The sequence below is a fragment of the Lygodium microphyllum genome, chromosome 10, assembly GCF_053477565.2.
Source record: "Lygodium microphyllum isolate KBCC chromosome 10, Lygodium_microphyllum_v1.1.10, whole genome shotgun sequence".
NCBI classification, from domain to species: domain Eukaryota; kingdom Viridiplantae; phylum Streptophyta; class Polypodiopsida; order Schizaeales; family Lygodiaceae; genus Lygodium; species Lygodium microphyllum.
The window spans coordinates 128,719,303-128,744,152 of NC_141144.1; positions in this window are offsets into that span (position 1 = coordinate 128,719,303).

A 24,850-nucleotide genomic window follows, 5' to 3' on the forward strand; every position below is an offset into this window, starting at 1 on the left:
CTCTCTCTCTCTCTCTCTCTCTCTCTCTCTCTCTCTCTCTCTCTCTCTCTCTCTCTCTCTCTCTCTCTCTCTCTCTCTCTCTCTCTCTCTCTCTCTCTCTCTCTCTCTCTCAATCTCAATCTCTTGGAGGGGTATACTCTCTCTCTCCCTCTCTCTTGCAGCCTTTCGGGGTCTCCTTATGCTCCCTTGTGCCTCCGCATGCCTGATATTTATAATGAATTAGAGAGGAGGGGATAAATCTAAGAACAAGAGTGAAGGGGCTCTTAGAAGACTCATTGATCTGATGCTCAGATCATAAATCTGATGGTTGCATTGGCTCCAAAATGGGGGTAAAACTCCAAGACACTTGCTTAGAAAGCTCTTAGTTCACTCCTTCTTCTTTTCTCTGTTCTAAGTGCTGTCTACTACCTGTAGACTGCGATCATGACGTGCGCGATTTTGCCAGTCACTTTTCTTTATTTCTCTTTTTATAAAATCTCCAAAACTAACTAAATTATCACTTGTCGTTTCTTTTTAAATAACTAAGTTTGGTTCTATTTTTTTAGGATAATATCTAAAATATACTAGTTTTTTTTCCCCCCCCCCCAAGAATCTAATATTTTTGAACCATTCAAACTATACACATTAATACTAGTGATTAATATAGCTCATAAGTCCCATTCACATTGTACTTTTCGTGAAGGGTGGCTATGGTCCTTATCAATCCGAGAAAAATGTCAGATTTATGACTCTCGATTTTTTTAAATATATTTTTAATTAAATGAAAATTATTAGCTATTAATGCTAGTCATTTTTTACCTTAGTTAGTCTTTAGTTAGCAATCTTACTAACTTATTAATTGACTAACTAACTTTTGAACTAACCAACTAACTTTTATTGCGTGGAAATATTACAAACTATCTTGAAGAATCAAGATTTGATAAATGCTATACAACTCAATAAGAATCCATGAATCAACTCTATACTTTATTAACGAAAGAAATAGTAGTTATTTTTGGATATTCTTCCTTTATATTTCTTTGTACAATATATCTCATGGCTTTGAAAATCTAGAATTCCCACAATATTGACAATATCACATTCCCCAAAAGAAATAGATGCAATTTTTTCTAATTTGAATATGATTGCATCATGTACAATACTTCTTTAAAAAGTTATTTTTGACATTCTTACAATGTTTTCAAGATAGCTCCATGCAACATTTGTTTCTACATAATCAAGTTTTCTTTTATGAAAAGTATCATTTTTTTTGTTTTGCTTTTTGTTAGTAATGTCCACAAAATTTCAACACTCTTGCTCTGATCTACACTTCTAATTGCTCCAAATATTATCCATTGTTCCAATTTTGATATTATACATTACACACATGCATAAAATTGTGATATTATACCTTGTTTAGATACACACACCTACACACATAATTCAGAATATTTTACTGATAATACATACTATATGTTATTTATTATAATATTTGGTCATTTTTTATCATAATGTGTGGTAAAAAAATTTAAATAATGTTGATAAATCATTATATTACTAAAATTTGCAGGTATCATAATATAAAATAATGGCTCAATAAAATAGATTTATTATATTTTTGACAAAAGAAAAGTTATGATTCCAAACTTATCAAAGAATATAGATTTACATATATGTAAACACGTACAATTGTTAGAAAAACATTTTGCATTATGTTAAATAAAATTAAAGTATTATATAATACTTTAACTTTAAAATTCTTTATTTCGAAGGAAAATTTTAAGTAATCTATTTACTTTTTTAATCTATTCACATTTATTTTACTTATTGTTAATTTTGATCATATATTCCTTTCACTATTTGGAAATATGATATATATAAATTATCAGTCACAATATTAATGAAAACATTATTGTACTTTCAAAAATACGTTTCTTATTTGCAAATAAAAAAGGTAAATTTTTTTAAAAGATGTTAACATAGTACATTAAAAATGTTTAACAATGTTAAAGTCTTTTAAAAAAATTTACCTTTTTTATTTGCAAATAAGAAACGTATTTTTGAAAGTACAATAATGTTTTCATTAATATTGTGACTGATAATTTATATATATCATATTTCCAAATAGTGAAAGGAATATATGATCAAAATTAACAATAAGTAAAATAAATGTGAATAGATTAAAAAAGTAAATAGATTACTTAAAATTTTCCTTCAAAATGATAATGAATAATTATCATCTAGATTTTAGCAACAAATTTAGCATCTTTTATTTTCTCAGGTCTCCATATTCCTTATATTTCGAAATTCTAACATCTCTATAAAATCTTATACCTATGTTTTTATAATAAAGGATTAGTCATATATATTGATAATAAATAGTATTACAAATTCAAAAAAACTATTATTTATTAACAAACAAAATAACCTCTTTTTTTTTGGAAGATGTTAATGAAGTACATAAAAAACATTTAACACTGCTGCAACCATGTCAATCCTAGCTAGTCATTGTTTGGAATGACTGCAGCCATGTCATTCTAAACATTGTCTAGCTTTCGCTACCGCAATTACGGTTAAAATTGTTTTAATATAAGTAGAGCCCTATGAGGATGTAAACAATACAACACTGCAAATTGTGAAAGAGATTATGTTTACTAAATTCAAAATGTTTTTAAAAATGAAGAAAATATCCAAAACATCATAAAGGAATTGAATACTCAATCGATCTTTAGATTAAAAAAATGTATTCTATATCTATGTTCATAACCTAGGAGACTAATTAATAATTATCATTTAATTCTAGCAATATGTTTAAAATTTTTAACAACTCTGTAAATAATCTTATACCTATGTTTTTATAATGATTTACAATAACCATCTATAAATTAATGTTTATAATGCAAGACAAGGATTTTTTTATTCTATAATTATATCATGTTCTTTCCGTACTAACAATAGCTATCAACTTTTTTTTTCATAATGGAGGTTATGATTTGTAAAATGCTCACAACATGCAACTTATTTCCAAAAAATATTTTATCTAAGATCATGTATTTTTCCAAGAGAATATAATATATAATATATCCACAAAGAGCCAAATTTTATTATTTTAACAAAACATAATGATTTTCTATATATGAAAAAGTTATTACAAATCAATAAAAACTCTAATATGAAAAATTGAATATTTATATATATAACAATTATTATTTTGGAAAATATGATATGTATTTTAGAAACACCAATTGTAAAAATATTTACACTACAAGATTGAGATCATTAATGTATTATATTGTGCCCAAGAGCCAAAAAAGACTATGTCAAAAGAGATGTGAACTTGTAGAACCCACCCTCTATGGCGTGTCAGCACTATAGTGGTGATTACTTCTTCAATAGTAACAGCCTCTCAGGTGAAGACCATGTGCATCCCTAGTTATGTCAAACTATGAATAGTAGCAGCCTCTTAGGTGAAGACCATGTGCATCCCTAGCTATGTCAAACCATGAATAGAGATAAGATCAAAACATAAACTAGAAATAGAAATAACTTTTATGAAAGAGTCTTGACAAAGAATGGGAATCACCTTGCTCCTTAGACTAGCATCAATGAATTGTCACCAACGGTGACATTATCCCATTTGGGATGGAGATCCTAGATCCAATCTTGATGGTGGTAAGTCATGTGAGATGATGCTTCACTATCCACAAGTATCTAATGAGGCAAAATCAAAAGCAATTTTCTCAACCTCAAAGAGATGGATAATTTGGAAAGACATTTGCATTTTTAGGTTGCTAGGACAATAAAGGCTATCACTAGATGTTGGTAACAATTGCTACTAGTAGATGCCTAGAAAATGCAAAAACTTGCATAATTACAAAAAGATACATGTGGTTGCTTTTCATAGGAACTCCAAGTCATATACTTTGACCATGATATAGTGTGAAAGTGTCCAATACAAGACACACACACACACACACAAATTGGCTAATTTGAATCCAAATAAGAGAAAAAAAACTACATTTGTCTGAAAATGGAAGCTAAATACACAATCCATTGATCAATCTGTACATGTCACCCAAAGTAAAAGCAATGGCATTTGATTAGACCGATAAGACGAAAAAGATGGTAAGCTAAACATAGAGAATGTTAGCTACACAAAAGTGGAACATTGTGATGTTGAAGAAAGGGATTGCTATTTATATCAAATGTGCAAAAAATTTGCCAACATTTAATCAATTACACTAATTGTGGCTAACCTGATGCAGATGGCTGCCATTCATATGGCCAATTTGGATAAATCAAATCTCAAACCCCTAAACCAGCTATACACATATGAACATAGCCTTGACAAGAGCATTTAACCCATTGAATTAAAATGTAGTCGAACTAGTTTATTGTCCACTAGTGTGAACAAAAAACCTAAGATCAAGTGTTATAGACTTGTTTAGATAAGTAGTACATTTTACATAGGTATCTTACATTATTGCAATGGAAGTGGATCTAACATGCTATAATTAGGAATGAGCTTTGATCTATTTTAGATATTATTTTGAGGTATGCTTTTGAAAGTAATAGGTTTTCGCTTGGAGTTATGTATAATATGGATTTTTAGGGTTTTGTGGTTTTATTGGAAGCTTTTTTAAGTGCTATGCTTAGCTCAAAGACAATGAGAAATGAGGGAGAGATGGATGCGCCACTCCCTCTAACTATACAATTAAGTCTAACCTGGCTCCCTAAAACAATGTGAAGTTTGCTTTCTATAATCCCGCTCTAAGATTTTGGCCATTCATGACATTCTAAACTAATGTTCTTTTGAGAAATGCCCTCTCAACCGTAATTGAGACCACCCTTTTGTAGGATGAACCTGTTGGTAACTCATCCACTTGCTTCTCTCAAATGCATAGTTTTACTTTTCTAATAAGTTCACATCACATTTAGGTTAAAAACATTTTTAAAAACTTTCATAATCAACCTGTTAGAATACTTTTCTTCAGGTAACATTCACACAAGCACAAAACAAGTAAGAATAATCTTTTTTGAAATATTATTTGTATTCCAAAAATCTATACAATCGTAGTATTATTTCATTAGCTCTTAGTTCAAAGATTAAAATTTTGTCCATAAGTGACCATCAACAATCCACCTTTAACTAGCATTGAGGCCTTTTGTGAGTTAGGCTAGTCCTACATACTTAAATATTTTAACACAAATTGTATGCTAGGACTATTAGATTTTTTATTTACTTATTAACATAATTTATTATTCATTTTGAATTTTATTATTTACTAAATTTATTAAGTTAATAATTCAAATCTTATTTACTGAAATAAATCTACATATTTTCATTTTTCATTAATTCAAATAATATTATACATTTATTATAAAAATATTGACAAAATAGATTTCTAACATAGCTTATACAATTAGTGATCTAGTTTTAGATATTCTAGATGGAAATCTACCTTGTAGAATATTTAATAAATCTTGAAACTTTTATTTGTTATAATACCTAAAAAATATTTTATCTTGTTAATTGATAACTAGATTATATTAGTTAATCTAACTATCTAAAAAAATAAATGCTAATATACAAACTCTCTTTAAAACCACTTTGTTAATATTACTTCGACACTTATTAAAATATTCCATCCTTATATTCTAGGAAAATGTTATTTACACTATACATATATCACAATTTAACATACTTTGAATGAAAAAGATCTTCATAATGCAAACTTGATAGGAAATTTTGATTTATCTTTTTATAATGTACATATTAAAATATTTAAAAAACTTTAAGCATATATGATTTTTTTTTAAACATACATATTGATAAATTCCAAAACACTTTATTAAGATACATAGTTTGCATATTTTAAAATTAAATTAAAAATGAAAAGTTAGATATCAACTCCTTAATATTTTTTCATTGCATAAAATTTATTTTTTTGAGCTTTCAATCTTTTAAAAAAATAAAACCAAATAATCTTTTGTTCACATAAAGAACTAACTAAACTAATCTTTTGATAATAATATTATCAAATATATATTTAAAGTGAATTGAGGTCTACAATCAAACATCGTGTGCTCAACTTGATTAAATCATCCTAATTATTATAAATTTGTTTTTACATATCAAATAATGTATAGTTAAGCGCAAATATCACACATTAAATAATGTTTTTTTGAAAAAAATTAACATCATATATATGTTTTAACATATATTGAGATATTAAATATAGCATGAATAGGCCTTAAGTCCCAAATACTTGAGTGGGAGAACTAAAGGTCCTCAAAAATGTAATTCAAACCCTATTTCTAAATGTTAGAGATAATCAAAGGATTGCACTCTCTTCAAAAGGCTAGGGTAATGCCTCTCCCCAAGTTCGTGGCAACTTAATAAGATCAATGGAACCTCAAGTTCAAAGGATGATACTTAGAACAAATTCCAAGTTGCATAGATTACATTCAAGGATTGTTTAATGCCTTAGGAAGAGTTGTTTGTGATTGTGTGTTTTGATTAAACTTTTATACGATTAGGATTATCTTGGTTAGACCCCTTCACCAAGGGTTTGGTTTTGTCCACTATGGATGCTAGGACTGGCATTGGACATGAGAGGCCTCTCCATAGGGATTAGATGTTTGCTAAGAGATGATGAGGGTACCAACAAGGCTATGGCTATAAATCTCTTAGGCATATAAGGTTAGACTAACCCCTTGCAAGCCCGAGATGGTTCTCCCCCCAAAAGGCCTTAATGCTAGTTGAGGGTGAATTGGTAGTATCTTGCCTTCAAGTAGAGTCATATATGAACATTTGATATGATGTAATTGAATCACTACAAGGATATAAGGGAATAGCAATGGGCAGTTCCAACACATATTAACGGTGTCACTATTTGTATTGCTATTAGCGTCGCAAATAGCGATGGTACTCAAACGAAAAAAACAAGCTGAAACCCGAGTGCCGAATTTTTCTGCAAAGAGAAAAAGAGAGAGTGAACTACATCATGCGTTTGGGGGGGACGGAGAGAAAGAGAGAATGAGAGAGAATGAGAGCTTCTCACCGCCATTGTCGTCATTCGCAAAGAAGAGAATGAAGTGCACGAAGGGCAAAGAGGAGCAGCCGTCATTAAGAGAAGATGATTCTATCCTCGGGCCTTTACAGTGAGTGCATTGCTTCCTCTTGGTTTATTCTTATTCTTTCTCCTTTTCTTTTGTTTGTTTTTGTTAAGAATGAGGTGGATTGAGGGAGAAAGAGAGGAAATGAGAGAGGGAGAAGAAGAAAAAAAAAGGAAGAAAAAACGAGAGAGAGAAAGAGAGAGAGAGAGGGAGGGAGAGAGGAGAATGAATGAGAAAACACGAGGGGTAGAGAAAAACAAAGAGAGGGTTTATTCTTGTTCTTTAATTTCTTATTTTCTTGTTTGTAGTAGTAGCAGTAGCAGTAGCAGTAGCAGTAGCAGTAGCAGTAGCAATAGCAGTAGCAGTAGAGAGAGAGAGAGAGGTTTTATTAAAGGTGCACCTTGGGTATGTTCGACACTTCGGGAAGGAGCGGAAGGCCTGTGTCTCCAAGCACGATAAAGTGAAAGAGAGATTGGACTTGGAGGTGAATGGATGGTTTTCTTGACATGCTTTGCGCTACCTCCTCCTACGCTTTGCATATCGAGTCACACACAAAAGAAAAAAGGTGGCGAGGTCCAGTGCAATACCACAGGACAACGTACGGTAGCTAGTCCCTTGGCCCCATGCATAGCATATTAGAGTTTACATACTGTAGGCCCGCTCGTAGGGGGATGGAGAGAAACAAAGAGAGAGGCAACAAAGAAATAGAGAGAGAGAAAGAAATATAGAAAATAAAAGAGGAAAAGAAGAAAGGAAGAGGAAGAGAGAACAAGAAAGAGAAAATAAACATAAAAGAGAAAGTGGAGAGAACATAAAATGAAGAGCGCAAAGAAAGGTACAAAGAAATGGGGAGAAACAAAGAAAGGGGGAGAAAAAAAAGACTTTAGTTGACGTTAATTTTGTTGAGTTACAAGAGAAGAAATCCCTTCTCAAACAATTTAAGAAAGAAAAAGAGAATGATAACAAAAACAAATTGTTTGTCGTAACATAGACCAAATGGAAAACGATGAAGGCCGTGATGTTCAAGATCGCTAGGCATATCTTAATTAGTGTATCCCATGTCCTTGCTCTCAATGCAAGTTGGCAATTAGATGAAAATGTAAATTGTCTATAGAACACGTTGTCTAAGCGTTTGGGGTCGAAAGTCTACCGTGGGGGTAAGAGACAGCAGGGTGAATTGAGATTCAAGGAGAGGAGTAAACGGAAGAGAAGGGGTTGAAAGTAATAGAAGACGTAGAAGAACACTCACAGAAAGAAATAGAAGATATAGAAGAATACTCACAAAGCTAAAGACTATCAATTATGAAAAGAGAAATCTCTTGTACACAAAAACATGCATAAAATAATACATTCCTCTATGTTGCTTAGATCGCCAATCTGATGCTTCCATTGGCTCCGAAAGGGGGGTAAAACACGAGGACACCCGGCCAAAATTTTTCCAAATCACTCCTTTATCTCCCACTTCGAAGTATTGTTCACTGCCTGAAAACAATGATCACGCATCGTGCGATTTTGCCAATCTCTCTTTTTACATAAAATCCTCTCAAAATAGCTGAAAGCTACATGCTTTCTTTTACATGTCATCCTAATCTAGAAGTTGTCTACATTTTTATGGATTTTTATAAGAGATAATAACTAAAATATCAAAATTGACTAAAACTTGTCCAAAAATCTAATATTTTTGAACCATGGACACTAACACTAATGTCTAAAATGGCATTGGCTCTCTAGATTAATAAGAAAGCCACACTTTAGAGTTTTTCACATGGTGTGCGCGTAGCGGCACGACATCCACCCCCTCCTAACCTGCACATCCTCTGGCATGTGCCAAAGTCTTACGAATCTGCAGTGTCAGAAGTACCCTCTGCCATGTCAATGTCTTCATTATCTATCTCTTCTTCTTCCATTCTCTCATGTTCATGTTAAGTATCCAACTCCTTCAACTCATATGCTAAAGACTCCCTTTGTTTAAAGATCTTGATACGTTTTCCAACCACTGGAATCCTTAGAGCTATCCCATCCATCTCATTTAATGAATAAGTAGCATTGTCAAAAACAAACCTTGCCACATATGGACCAAACCACTGCTTTGTCATCTTCCAACTGGCACTATGCTGATTTTCTAAGATACTGTCATAAACTAGCACCCAATCTCCTTCTATAGCTCATGGTTGAAGTCTGTGTTGCTTGTCAAACCTCTTCTTATTCTTGATCCTTGCATTCTTCAGCTTTTTCATGGCTGTCTTAATGTCTTTATGCCTTCTTTCTAACTATCTAATGCGTAGGACCAGCAACTCTTCTCTATTCAAACCCTCTTCCCATGGTAGAACACTCCAAGTAGCAATAGTCTCCTCAATAGGTATGATTGGTTGTTGTCCATACATTAATTCAGCAGGCATATACCATGTAACTGCACTATGAGTGGTCCTATCAGCCCACAAAGCAAAGGGTATGATTCTTGGCCATTCTTTCATCCTGCCCTTGCATGACTTTGCTAATGCCTTAATGATAGGCTGATGACCTCTTTCAATTTTGCCATTTGCTTCAGGATTGTAGGCTAAAAGCCAACTTGATACCCAATCATGAAAAGAAGTCATGAGTCTCATCCACATCCAATTCTCCTCTATCAGCAAAACCACTTTACCAACACAACCATACCTACGAAAGACTTCTTCCAATAAGAACCTGTAAACTGCTTGAGTAGTCTTTGTATTAAGATCTCGACCTTCCACTTGATTTGTCAAGTCTTCTCATGAAAGCACAAGATATCTCATATTCCATAAACCTGTAGGCATGGTAACTAAATCAACTACCCATTTGTAATGCATGGACAATGGATAGGTCGATTGTAACCCATCCCTATGATTTACCATGGAGGAATATATTTGACAGACACTACATGATTCCACATAATCCTCCACATATTTATGCATGTTTTGCCACCAATATTTCTCTTTGATCTTGGCAAATATACCCCAAACTCCTCTATGTCCAACCCATAAGCTTTCATTAAACTCCTGCATCCCCTGTTGTTGAGAAGCCCTATCTCCCAAAACATATATTGGAGCTCCTCTCTTTTTCTTAGTATGCTTCCATAAATATCCATCTTTTAAGAAAAACCCATAAGCTTTTCTTTTAATCCTTTTGAATTCAGCTTCAGACCATTCAACCTTCCTTGTCATGAGGCTGAGATATTGGCCTATTTTCAGCCAATCATCCTCATACAACTCTTCCAAAAATTGTGTTCTCACTGAATCATAACACTGATGATGCTTTCTTTGTGTACTGCCCATCTCTTTTCCATGGCTGTAAGCTCTTTTCATACTGCTAAAACCACTGTTACATCAGTTGTACCTGTAGTAACAGCATACTCATTTCTTATTGTCATAAAGTCATTTTCAGCACTTATCACATCATCCTCTTCACCTTCCATTAGCTCCTCTTCATCTTCAAACCTTGCTCGTGAAATCATGTCAACCATGGGGTTTTCTCTACCTGTAATATGCTGAAAATCAGGATTAAGTGACTTTATATATGCAATCCACCCTAACATGGCAATATCAGGAGTTGAGCAATTCACTATCATGCCCAATAGAGGTAGACAATCAGTCTCTACCACTGCATGAGCTCCCATAAAATACTCCATATCACACTTAAGAGTTGTCACTACACCCCAAAGCTCTCTTTTGACTTGAGAATATCGATGTTGCCGTTCATTGAGGACCTTTTCTCCAAACCAAATGGCATACCTATTCCTGTTAGCATCATCCTAACCCACTGCCCAACCAATGCGAATTAGGCTTATATCCATGGTGAGAATAATAGACTGTCCATCCTCATAATTTTCTCTCTTTAGTGTTGGGGCTGAAATCAATAAGCTCTTCAACTTTTGAACTGCCTTTCTATGTTGTTTTTCCCACCAAAACTTATGCCCTTTTCTCAAGGGCTGATATAAGCTTTCAGCCACATGAGCAAAATGCGGAATCCAGATCAAGTAAAAGACACATGCACCCAAAAATCTTCTTACCTCAGATACATTCGAACATATCTCCTGCATCCTGCTTATGGCATCAATCTTTACTAGTGAAGGCTTTCTTCCATATGGTCCACACATGTGCCCAACAACTAATACTTCCTCCACCCCAAAAACTGATTTTTCTCCTGAGAGAGTCAAATGCACTTCTTCAAAATGGCTCAAAATCCTATCACAATCGGCAATATGATCATCCACAAATCTTTTGCATCCCCGCTCATTCAACTCTTCATTCTTCTCATGGATATCACATCCTTTGATTGGCACATCATCAAGAAAGGGTAAGGTCAACTGAGGAATATACTCCCTCAAAACTTTATGTATAGCATTCATCATATGCGCCATTGAATTGGTTGCTCCTTGTGGAAGCATACACATCCTAACCAATCCAAGTGGTGTCTTCATGGTAGTGATATCCCAACTTTCTAATACAAGCTGGAACTGATTATATCTTGAATATAAATCTCCCATAGAGTAAATTTCCTTGCCTACAAATGCTTTTGCAAATTCATCCACTATCAGGCCTGATCCAACATTCCTTATGGTGACTTTATTATCTGGTTGTAAATCCTGTATAAAGCTCAAAGCACCATTCTTCTTTGTAAACCACTGATTCGAATATGGAGGTGAAGAGGGCTCCAAAATCCGCATCCTGCTCTTCTCATTCAAAAGCTCCAACAACTTGGGCAAATATGCCCGAGGTATTGGAATAGGCTTTAAATTCCATGGCATACGAGGTACTGTAAAGATCACCATAGGTGCAACTATGGTTGGATCAGCACGTCCAATTTCATCTAGCTGAAACGCAAAGGCTTTCCCATGCCTTGCCAACATCTACAAGAAATAAGCTCTTTTTGTAGGCAAAAGAAAGCTTGTATCACCAATTTTTAGCTTTTGTAAAGTCTCAGCTGTAAATTTATGTCCTAATCCATGTGGATCCCATAAACTAGGTTGTTGAGTCACTTTTTCAGCCAACCCATCACTTTCAGGTGGTAAAGGCAAAGCCACAAGCTCAACCTTTTTTGCAACTGTTTTGTACTTTGTATTCACCCTTGCTTCAGCCATGTTTTGCAGCCCATATTGTATCTCATAACATTCATGCTCAGCAAACTCTTGAATGACTTCATATATCTCTAAAGTGTTAATATAAATAACCTCTTTTTTTGCCTTTTTTTCTACATTAATTGCTGTAGAAATTTCAACCACTATATCAACATCAACTAGCCCTGAAAATAGCCCCGAAGTACCTTCATTTGCAGCCATCAAACCATATGTCTTCAGCTCTTTTTTAGCCCATCCTATATATTTCTTTTCAGCCCTGCACATGGATGAAATATTCTTAAAATTGCCAAGACTACATCCTATCCATTCTTGCAATCTAGGCACAAACACAATTTTCCCCTTTCTTTCTTGGAGGCATAATTACCTTTCTAGAGGCACTGCCATAGCCTCCACTTATAGCAGTGCTATCTGAAAACCCTTAAACTCTCGTGCATTAGCTGGCATAGAATTATCCCGCAGCCTATCCCGATTATGAGAATGATTCACACAAACAGTGAGAAACTGCATTGCATTTGTATTGTCTTTACTTCGAATCCGAGCATATGAAGAAGCATCATCCAAGGCTCTTGTTTCTAGTCTTGATTCCAAAATATAGGGCTACCCCAAATCATAGGATAACTACATGAATCCTGCACAAAAAAATGGTATTCATCCCTAACATCTCCAATAGTCACAGGTACATTCGAACAAGCCACATAAAGATCCCCTGATGAATTGTTTGATGCCTACATGTGCCATCCCGGATCTACATCAATTGGCCAACCTCCACTCTCATTCAAGCTGCGTGCCATAACATTGATTTCGGAACCATGATCCAAGAGAGCTATGCAAGGCGTCTCTCTTTCTCCCACTTTAACAATTGTCTCTGTTGTAGCACGAGCCCAATGCGTTCGTGAATAATGACTTCTTGGAATAAAATGAGCATCTTCTTCTTCATGTGCTTGTTGATGGACATCCCTATTATACATAGCCTTTTCTCTATGCTTAGTACTTCCCATAATACCATTTTCAGCCAAGCTTGCTATCTACACTTCCATCTAACAAATTTTCAGCATTAGCCTATTTCAAAACAGCATTACATACATCATCATATTCCCTTTGAAGATGTTTCCCTATCTTTGTCATCCTGCATCAATGCTTGCATAACTTCACTATCAAATTGTCTTTTTCGTTTCAACATATCAATGATTACATCGTGAAATTCATGCTTTACGACTCCAAGAACTTTGCCAAGTGTGAATTCCACTCTACTGCCAAGTATGCGATCTTCCAAGACTTTTTTAAGGTTTGTGGTAGTCTCAAGATCTGATTGTAACTTGTAACTAGGTTGCTTGCCCCTTTTCTTCCCTTCTTGTTTCTTCTATTGAGATGCATCCTCCATAACATGCTCAGGTATGGCTTTTTCAGCCTCTTTCTACTGCTCCATTTTAGTTCCTGTTAAGCAATTAGATGGGCCTAAAGAGAAGGACCAGCAACGTCCTCATCTCTTCTTCTCTTTTCTTCCACAAGAGCCTCTTGATTATGAACCTCAGCCAAATAGGCATAGGCTGAAAATGAATCCACTGGTGCACTCCATCCTGTTCTTCCTCTATACTCTGACTTGCATCGCCCAATTCATACTTTGTTGTTTTGCATTTTTCTATGCAATCTAATGCTTGCATCCAAACATGAGATTTTTCTTCAACCACGCCTCCTTTACAAGCTTCATCAGTCCTTTCCATTCTCAATCCATATGTGGATGCATCTATGGCAGCAAATAATGTCCTTGCAGCCATATCTTCCAACCTCTTTTGCATGCCACCATTTCCAAAATTTGGCTCTATTGGAAGAACTGTTTTTGTTGCATGTATTTTTCCATCTTTCCAAAAGACTAACCTTTTTGCTTCCACTTCGTGGTAGACTATACAATCTCACTTTTCATGCTATAAACCATCACACCAAAAGCATTTTCTCTTGTATCCTTCTCTATACGGCCTTTGGGCTATTGCCCGAGCTGTTGCCTAGCCCTTCTCTTCTACCTTGACATCCAACTTTTTTACCTTTGCATAGATTTTTGTCAAATTGAGCCTCAAATCGCGCATGCCTTTGATTAATTCATCCACAATATCACTTTTACGAGTCAGACCAACAGGTATAGCCAGTTGTTCTGCCATAGCTATCAACGTCTTGGCTGCAATTTGAGCCCTCTTCTAAGGACTAGCAGGTGTGGTGCCTATACCCCATCTTAATTTCATACGTTCTCTCTTTACCAACATATGCACTGCCTCAATTACACTAGCCCAATCTGACTTTAGTCCCGTTTCAGAAGAGGCATCTTCTAAACAATCAGTCAACTTCTCCTACAAGACAAGATCTGTAGCCTTCAGAAACAAATCAATTTTCTAATTCTCCAAAGATTGATGCTCATCGGCATCCAACTGCGCATACCAACTTTCAAATTCACAGAGCAAAGATGTAGCAGCCTTTATTGGACTTTTCAATCCAATCTACAAATGTCTTTTTAGTTATCGATCTTGCATATTCCAAGAAAAACGCTTCTCTCAAAGCTTTCTTAAAAGCTGCCCAATCAGCATCTCTTCTATGTAACTCATCAATCCAATCATGCAATGCGTGCATGGCCAAACGAGAGAAATACCGACTCCATGCATACTACAGTACCCCATGAAACAACACATTTTCTTCATACAACCAGATAAAAGCTGAAATATTTTAACCTTTAAACTGCTTCAATTCTTGTCCTATTGTCTGCGATGCATTCATGGCTAAGGAATCAATTATTTCTGCTTCCTACTACTTGAAGCTATAGAATCCCCCATCTTCACACACCTCTGTTGTTGACTTTCACATCAGATTCACCATTGTCGAAGCATTTGGGATGGAAAGTCTATCACAGGGGTAAGAGACAGTAGGGTGAAGGGAGATTTAAGGAGAGGAGTAGACGGAAGAGAAGGGTTTGAAAGAAATAGGAGACATAGAAGAACACTCACAGAAAGAAATAGAATATGTAGAAGAATACTCACAAAGGTGAAGCCTATCAATTATGAGAAGAGAAATCTCTTGTACACAAAACGTGCATAAAATAATGTATTTCTCTATGCTGCTCAAATTGCCAATTTGATGGTTCCATTGGCGCCAAAAGGGGGGTAAAATACCAGGACACCTACCCAGAATTCTGCCAGATTACTCCATCTCCCACTTCAAAGTGTTGTTCATTGCCTGAAAACAGCGATCGCGCATTGCGCGATTTTGTTAATCTCTCTTTTTACATAAAATCCTCTCAAAATAACTGAAAGCTACATGTTTTCTTTTACATGTCATTCTAATCTAGAAGTTGTCTACATTTTTATGGATTTTTACAAGAGATAATATCTAAAATATCAAAAAATAGCTAAAACTTGTCTAAAAATCTAATATTTTTGAACCATGGACACTAACACTAATGTCTAAAATGGCATTAGCTCTCTAGATTAATAAGAAAGCCACACTTCAGAATTTTTCACATGGTGTGCGTGTAGCGGCACAACAACGTGCGATGCGTCGACGAGTTTCAATCGGAGATCATTAATCAGGCAATCTTAGACTTCGAGCAAACGGTAAAAGTGTATATCAATCATACATTGTATTCGTAAACTAATTGAATATCATATACAAAAACATTGAATGTGGCCATAAAAATTATTATAAGGAGGTGACATCTCATTCCAAGGAGGAGTGCACCTATTGCGGCCAATTAGGAGAGTTCGTAGGCGTGCGATGGATAAAGTGCCTAAGCCAATCCACCACTTAGAAGGCACTACCCTATCTAAACCGTCAATACCAGAGGAGACAGATAGCCTTTCAGACATTCCTACAATCTTGGAGCCTGAGATGGAGACAATGATCAATGCATTGATGCCTATGGATGCCAGTGCATCTGATCCACTTAGAGAGGAAGCATCCATACGATTATATGATGGGTGCCGAGTATCTCGCATGAAGACATTGCTTACACTCATAAGTGTGCAAGCAAAATACGGGTGGAGGTATGCGAGTGTGACCGAGTTGTTCAAGTACCTTCTACGTATGCTTTGTTGATTTCTTTTTTGCATCATTATAAAAAACAATTGTACTTTTTCAAGGTGTTTTATGATTTCTTTTCATGTTGCTAAAGTATCATATATTACCACTTGCAAATACCATGCCTAAGTCTCGTGATGATGTGCGACATGTTTTACAAAAGCTTGGCATGGACTACAACAGCATCCATGCATGTGTCAAAAATTGTGTGATGTTTCGAGGAGAATACGAGACTATGGAGACATGTCCAAAGTGTGGTACTCACAGGTATCAATAGGACTTGCAAGGATGTTTTAAACCATCCCTCAAAAGGTTCTTAGACACTTTCCGCTTATCCCCTATATACATCACATATTTTGTACGTCAAGCATGGCAAGCTTGACAATGTGGCATACACAAAATAGATCCACAAATGGAGGGAAGACCTCCAACACGAATGAATGCCCAACGCTGGTACGAGCTAAAAATGGTCCACATGGAATCGCATCCAAATAGAATGCGACGGTTCTCAGTTTTCTATGAGTTGCCATATTGGACCCACTTACAGATCAACCACTTGTTGGATCCCATGTATATTTTCAAGAATATGGCCAGCTTACTATGGGACCACATCACAGGAAAGAGAAACACTGTAGGACCACATCATAGGAAAGAGAGACATTGTAGGGGCACGAATGGATTTGAAGGAGGTAGGCAAGATGGAGGCGCTTTGATCGCAGTCGAGTGCTAATGGTCGCTTGCAACTACCTCACACTCCTTGGGTTTTGTCCACTAAAGAAGAGCACTTTGTGAAGCAAATTATCAGGTCTATCCATACTCTGATGGGTATGATGTGTTTTCTCAGATCCACGTTTTCTAAAGACAACTGATTATCAAGGCTAAAACCCCATGATTGGCATAAGATATTTCAAGTTTGTACTACGAATGGATTGTAAGTAACATGTGTATTTTGCTATTTAGAGTCTAGTCATTGTTTGTAATACTTCTTCATTTGTGGCAATTTGTACTACCGATCACGATCGTGGAATGCCTTACTCCAAAAATACGCGGGCGATTTACAAGTTGTCAAATTTAGTGTAATGGATCTCACAGAAAGAGATCAAGACATCCTCTATTGAATCCGCAAGGCAGGGAGTAGTGGAGATGGCAGTCTATCTCTTTGAGAAGTACCTGCCCACCAACATGCTCATGATACAAACCCACCTCCTGGTGCATCTTATAGATGAAGTGAAAATTGCGGGACCTCTCCATAGGCAATGGATATTCTTCTTGGAGCACTTCATGAAAACCCTAAAAGGCTTTGTGCGACAATGAGCTTGGCTAGAAGGTACCATGACTGAAGATTGGTTACTATATAAGGCGTTAGTGTATATTTCACAATGGCTACTAACGATGGATTCAGATAGTAGTATGCTATGGTCGTTGAAGGACGATGATAGACTGACCGGAGATGTGGTGGTTGGAAATGGAGTAGAAAAAAGAATGGATGTTGCAATGGAGGAGAAAGTGAATTGTTTTTGTATGTTGCACCATTTCTCCTTGGAGACGTGGCTCATTAGGTACGAGCAAGCCAAAAAAGATCGAAAAGAAGTGCGATCTAAATTTCAACATAGTATGCACCATCAACCAATTCGATATCACGAGGGCATGGAGGAGATGCCGCGGTTTATGTCAATGCAATGGTTGCATGGAGCTTTGATCACAGCCTCTCGCAAAGGGGGCGGAGGTCTCAACTGAGGAGTGGGAATTCTCAAGGTGATGTAGTCCAAAGGTAACCACATGTTTTATAAGCTGTCGTATCTAGATTTTATATGTGACAACTAATTAACTATTTCAATGTATAGTACAAAATATATTGTGCGACGTGGTCGCACGGATGATATTTTCGCGTGGAGCGTATCGACAAAATGCGCTTCACAATAGATTGTGATATCATAGCAAAGTTTAAGAGAGCCGACGGCAAGCCACGAATCCAAACACAGTTATAGATGAGATGGAGTATTTTGGGAACTTGCAAAGTATTATCACAATGGATTACCGTAGCTTATCACGGTGGATTATCGTAGCTTCTCCATGATTCTATTTGATATGCAATGGTTCAAAGTTGTACTAGAAGGAGCCATGGCAATTGTTCAATGAGGTCCATATGGATTTCTCGAAATAGATACTGAAAAAAGATGGGTAAATTTGCACAACACATTTGTATTGTCAACCCATTGTGAATAGGTGCATGAACTCATGTTTTTTTTAATTTTATTATGACATGGTATATGTCACAAATGTTAAATCTCTCTTGTATGTGATTTTGAACAAGTAATTTTCTATCCAAACCCTCGACAACCTCCATGGTGGTATGTTGTACCTTCATTCCCCAAAGTGCGAGAGTATATGATGAAAGCAATGTTTCCATCATAGATAAGGACAATATGCAGATAGAGGGATCAATATTGCGAGGGGTGGAGACTGCCCAAATCTTGGAGCATGTAGAGGAGACAGAATTGGGTAACAATGATGGAAAGATCAAAGGCCAAGAATTCTTTGAGAACAAGGTGGACTCATCCTTTTGTGGTGACCTTTCTATTAACCTTCCAGCGTATGCAGAGTTATGTCAGGAGATTAACATGGAACCATGACTACGTCATTCCTGGAGAATACACATATTTCATTGATGAATCGCTTATAAGGGTACTCTTGAATATGCATTTTAAGTAAGATCATTTTTTTAGAGTTATAACTTATATTACCGTGCTTTGCTTGAATCTTTATATTGATTATGCTAACATCAATTTTTGTCTTTGTAGGTGACCTTTATGGATATCTGGATCCGCACAATTAGTCGAGGGATAAGCGATGAGGAGCTACAAGAGATCTTCACACCTATGTCTCTAGATTAGATGGCTTGATTCATAGATATGGCAAACCAAAAGCTGTCTCGAACACCATCAAGTCGTTCCGTTAAATCTACTTCAATATGCTCTAATGCTTCGATTTTCAGTAGATGAGGTCAACACTCTAGACTTGGGCCGGACGGAGGGAGTGGTTCTGGGGCATGTTGTAGAGACGTGGATGCAGTGACCCCGCAGTCGATTTGAGATACAGGTGCTACTCCTCTCTCTCATACCTACACGTTTGAGAGAGGGTGGCTCAGGTGGTTGTTGTGGAGGTACCAACGCAATATCTCTATCTTGTCGTTCTAATGGAGTTGCGTCACATGTGGGATTTGTCACACCTATGGGGACGTCTACTCTAGTCACTCCAAATTTTGCTCCCAACTTTTGCTCAGTCGTCTACAAGTGGCACCCCTATGGTGCTACTCCGAGAGATACCACCCCCATGGGTACACCAGATGTACAGGGGTCTCCTAGATATGCCCAGAAGCACGGTCGTGGGTAGGAGAGGACACATCTTAGATGTACCCCAAAGGTGTATGGATACCTTGTAAATGATAGGACAGGAGCCGTCATCATGAATGATGAGGAGAGGAGGGTAATGGCTCTTATGAGAGAGTTGTGCCAACAAGTTTTTTGGCACAATATCTTGGACCATTGGAAGAATATACCAAAGGGAAGCAAGAACTACATAGTAGCATCCTTACATGAGGAGTTTTCGGTACCCATTGCAGCAGATAGGTTTTCCATAGGCTGGATGATGGAGTGCATGCATGCGTACATGTCCCACAAAAAATCGGATGCACATAAGGCACTTAAGAGTGGGGCCTCAAAGCCCGAGTGGGTAGACGCAAATGACTGGCATTGACTCAGCGAGAAGACTACAGATTCTCTAGGAACGTTGAAAGTAGTAGTGTGAGGCAGGGAGGGCACGACTAGAGGCAAGAGTGGTTTATCATCTTAGGAATAGCAACCAAAGGACTTATGTAGAGGACTTTGTAAGTTTTTCTTTTGTTCTTCTCACTTATTTTTTTGCAATATTGCTTGTAGTACTGACAATCATATTTCTAACAGTTGTATTTTTTTTCTTTGTAGCACTCCATTACAAACCGCAATCCCACCGATCTAGAGACACAATCTTACTGCATTAATCGATAGATTGTATGCACACGGCGGCCCAGTAAGTCACTCATCTTTCTTGTCTATAGTTACTAATTTTAATTAAAATGCATTATTATATGGTGAACTAATGTGTAGTTTTTTTTTTATAGAGTCCGTTCGATGCTCCTTTGCGACGGGATGGAGCTTTCGGATGGCGAGAATCTATAGCTCGCACTTGGATCCATGGAGCACACATCCTCTTCTTTTTTTGTCATGTGATTTATGTAGGCATTTTCTATGCACTATGTTATTATCATCCTTTGTATCTTGCCATGATTCCATGAGCACTTTCTTTCATTACGCAATCTTGTATTTATTTTATGTATTAGTCTTGTGGATTCAAGTACACTTTGCCTTCATTTTGACGAGCATTGTACACTTTATTGTAACTCTTTTGTATGGCCCAAATATAGCACATAGTGCTACATGTGCAAACTACCCTACCACCAAAAAAAATTATCTGTAACCGTCACTATTAACATCACAAACTTATTGTACACGTCGCTATTAGCATCACAGTTTGTGTCGCAAAGCGTCACTATAGCAACGGTTCTATGGCGTCACTAATACCGACGTGTTTAGCAATGATGGAAGTTTTTTTTTTTGAATATTTTCGTCACTTTGAATGTCATTATGAGCATGTATCTTGTAGTGAATTTTTTAAAAATCCCAACCTGAAATAACGAAATTGTTTTCTTAAAGATTTTTTTTCAATTGTGTGTTGTAACTAAGTTACATGAATGAACCTTGCTCCTAATGGATTAGTCAAGGAAACTCTTCTTATGTGTCGCACTAAATGTGGTAAGTGATTAAACAATTATGCAAACCCATCATGAAAGTGAGGTGGGAGAGTATATCCCTGACAAATCTATCCTATGGTAGGGTGATCTCAGTGAGCCAAGAGGTATCTCTCAAAAACAATAGATTAGGAACAATTAGAAGGGGCTCAATATTGACCATCATACAAAAATTATCATAAATCCTAACCTCATGTTGCTTTTGGGGGACTAGGTGAGACTTTGCCTTATAGGCAAAGGAATCAACTATTAGATCCCGCTCTTTTCTCACACTTTGAATCAAGTACAACATGAATATGCTTTGATTCAAATTGCTTACACAAGAAGCAACTACCCATGACTGACACGATATAAATTGTTAGGTGACCTAACTAATTATTTAGGGACCTTGTTTTCAAATCAATACTCGTGGGTATGAAGCAAAGCTTCCTCTATGAGGTAGACTCAAATGACCCTAGGCAACAAAGTCTGTGTTATTCCAAGGGAGTTCCAAATGGCATCAACTAGATCTATCCCTTAATGGACTATCAAAATTGTACCATCAAGGGTTCACTACATAGGCACATTATAAACCCCCCCCCCCCCCCCCAACACACACACACACACAGTATGGTTTGCAATTAGCTGTAAGCAATCTTGTAATCTAATGGTTTGGTCTCCTATAAAAATTATAATTAAAATATTATTAAGTTGTTGGTTGGAGTGTCCCCTTAGCTCACCACCAAAGTCACATGGAGGGATAATTCAATTTGGGCATCAACATACCTATCTACAATTGCAAGAAATCTTGCAATCTAATGGTTTGGTCTCCTATACAATTTATGATTAAAATAACCTTAAATTTTTGGATGAACCGTCCCCTTAGCTCATCATCAAGGGGGTCACATGCAAGGATGATAACCACAATAATTTGGGCATCAACATAGCTACCTACACAAGGGAAGCATCAAATCTAATCCATGGGAGAAGATAGTACTATCCTAGGATATATATGTATATTGGTTAATGCTACTTAGATTATCTTTTATCAAGCCTTTCATGGCCCCCCACCACCACCATCACAAGTATGGTGGAATAATGGTCATAGGGAGGTAGAGATTCCCATTATACCATCACCCTATAATGGTCTCAAATATGATGTCAAAATTATTATAACTTTTTGTGAATGTTTATCTTGCAACACTTCTTGAAATTTTGGATTTATGTTGACTCAAATGCCCACATCATTGGTGTTTATCTAAAGTGGGGGTGTAGGGTTCTATCGTAGTTCTAGTAGTGACCAAGAGTAAGGGCTTCAACAATAACTTCTAGCTCCCCACTCCCACACTTCTATACAAGGCTTATGACCCTTTTATGGCCAACAATGCTTCTTAATGATAATAGCCAAAAGTAAACATATTAAAACTTTTCATTAACAACACTAGTTACCAAAAAGAAAATTTCACATTTCATTGTGATTGTCCATCATGTAAAGACTTGTTCAAAGTCACACACATGGCTTTGGTGGAGTAGAGCTCCAACTCCAATGGACTATGGTCATTAGGACTCATGAACATCACCACATTTATAGACTTTACACACTTTCAATGTGTAGTGGACAATCTAAACACGTCCCTTCTTTATGCTCAAGTATAAGACCAGAAAAGTTCCATTAAGACTTTGGATATAGCTTGATATAAAGTTTGCATGAATGCATTGCTTGTAAATGTATTCATACACATTACATTTGCACGTTTTGGTGAAAGTGCATTCTCATTTGTCCATTGTCATTGTGTTTTAAGACCATCTTAATAAATTCAATTTACTTAACATCGTAATACTTTTAATACTTTGTTATGATGTGGATGCTTCTAATATAGAGTAAATATATTAAGTTCAAATTATGACACATTTGTTTAAATTTTTTGAAAACACAAGGTTTTAAGTTCTTAGAAAAGATAAGTACTATGCCAAATGTATGTGCTCAAGGGATAGAAGTTTAGAATACTCAAAGTTATTTGGGCTTTAAAAGTTACAACTACCTTGCAAAAGAACCTTAACTCTCCCATCCTCTTGAATTCAAAGGCCTTTTTCTTCCTGCCTACAAGCATTGGGGTTGTAGGCACAATAAACTCCCCACAAACCCCCCTCAAAGGGCACAAATTCCTACCTAAGCCCCCCCAAAAATGAGACCTATTGCCCCAAAATTTACCTCACATAGTCTTCAATCCCTTGAGTCCAATTCTCATATATAGTTTAGGCTTTACAAGTTGATATCATACTTAGCTACCTTGCAAAGGAACCTTAGCTCTCCCATCCTCTTGAATCCAAACACATTCCTTCTTTATGCCCAAGCATAAGGCTTAAAAAATTCAATTAAACCTTTGAATATATCTTAATTATATACTTGTATGAATGAATTGCTTGTAAACATATTCAAATATATTATGTTTACATATTTTGGTGAAAGTACAAACTAATGGCACCCACTTTCATTTATCCATGGTCATGTTTTTAAGACTATCTTGATAAATTCAATTTACTTTGACACTACAAGTCTTTTAACACTTTGCTATAATGTGGGTGCTTCTAATGAGGTTGTGAGTGAGATAATAGAGTGAAAGTTGTTTAAAATCTTTGCAAAGTCAAGGTTAAGTCCTTAGAAAGGGTAATTACTATGGCAAACAAGCACACTCAAGTTAATAGCTTAGAATAATCCTCTTGAATTCTAAGGCCTCTTTTTGCAACAGAAAGTCTCTATCCTCTTGAATTCTAAGGCCTCTTTCTCCCCAACCACCAACCTATTGAGATTGTAGACACACTAACTATAACAAGCAAGATACATACAAACTAGGGATTAGACACCCAATCACACTGACCGAGGTATATAAGGTGTAAGAGTCCTAGATTAGGGCAACTTCCATGGCTTCATCCTCCCTTCTCCCCTCTATCCTGTCTTTCTATCTCCTATTCTAGTCTTCTTTCCTCTTCTTCTTACTCTCTTTATCTCTCTTCAACTCCTCTCCTCTCTCCTCTCAGCTTCATTCATTACAAGTGGTATCAAAGCTTCAAGCTTTGGTTCTTTTCTTCTTTCCCCTTTCTTCCTTTTCAAATCCCAAAAACCCTAGTTACTCAGCTTACAAATACATGTACAATAGGAATAACTACAATTAACTTCAACTTTTTGGAGTAAGCAAGAGCTATGGCTACAGACTCAAACATATCTAGAAGTAAAATAGTTAAAAATAGCAAGTTGTCACTTCTTTTCATGTAAATTTTAGGGGTTCCAAGCCAAGTTTAGAGTTCTAGGAGTTGGAAGAGGAAAAACCCCCATTTACTTTTTCCCTTATACCCCCCCTTTCCCTCTCCCCTTAGACAAGCTGCCATAGCCACATACCAAAGAAGAACCCTTCTTTTCCCTTCGAGTAGCCATAGAAGTGCCCAACTGAAGCCCGAAGAGCCTTCCCCACTTGTCCCTGGCAATACCCTTGTGGAGGGGCATAGACAAAAAGAGAACCCAGGGAACATCCTGCAAATTGCAGCACATTTTGTGCTGTTGTTCCCTGCTCTACCTACCCTCCTCTAGCTAAAATCTCACCCCTCATGTGCCTTCCCCATGACATTGACAGCTCTCCTCTACTCCTCTTGACTAAGTTAGGGCATTCCCACTCAACATTTGAACCCCCCTCTCCAGCAAGGCTTAGTTTGATTACCATGAACACCCATTGAAGCTCCACCCCAACCCTCAGTTTAGCCCACAACATCTTGAAGCTCAA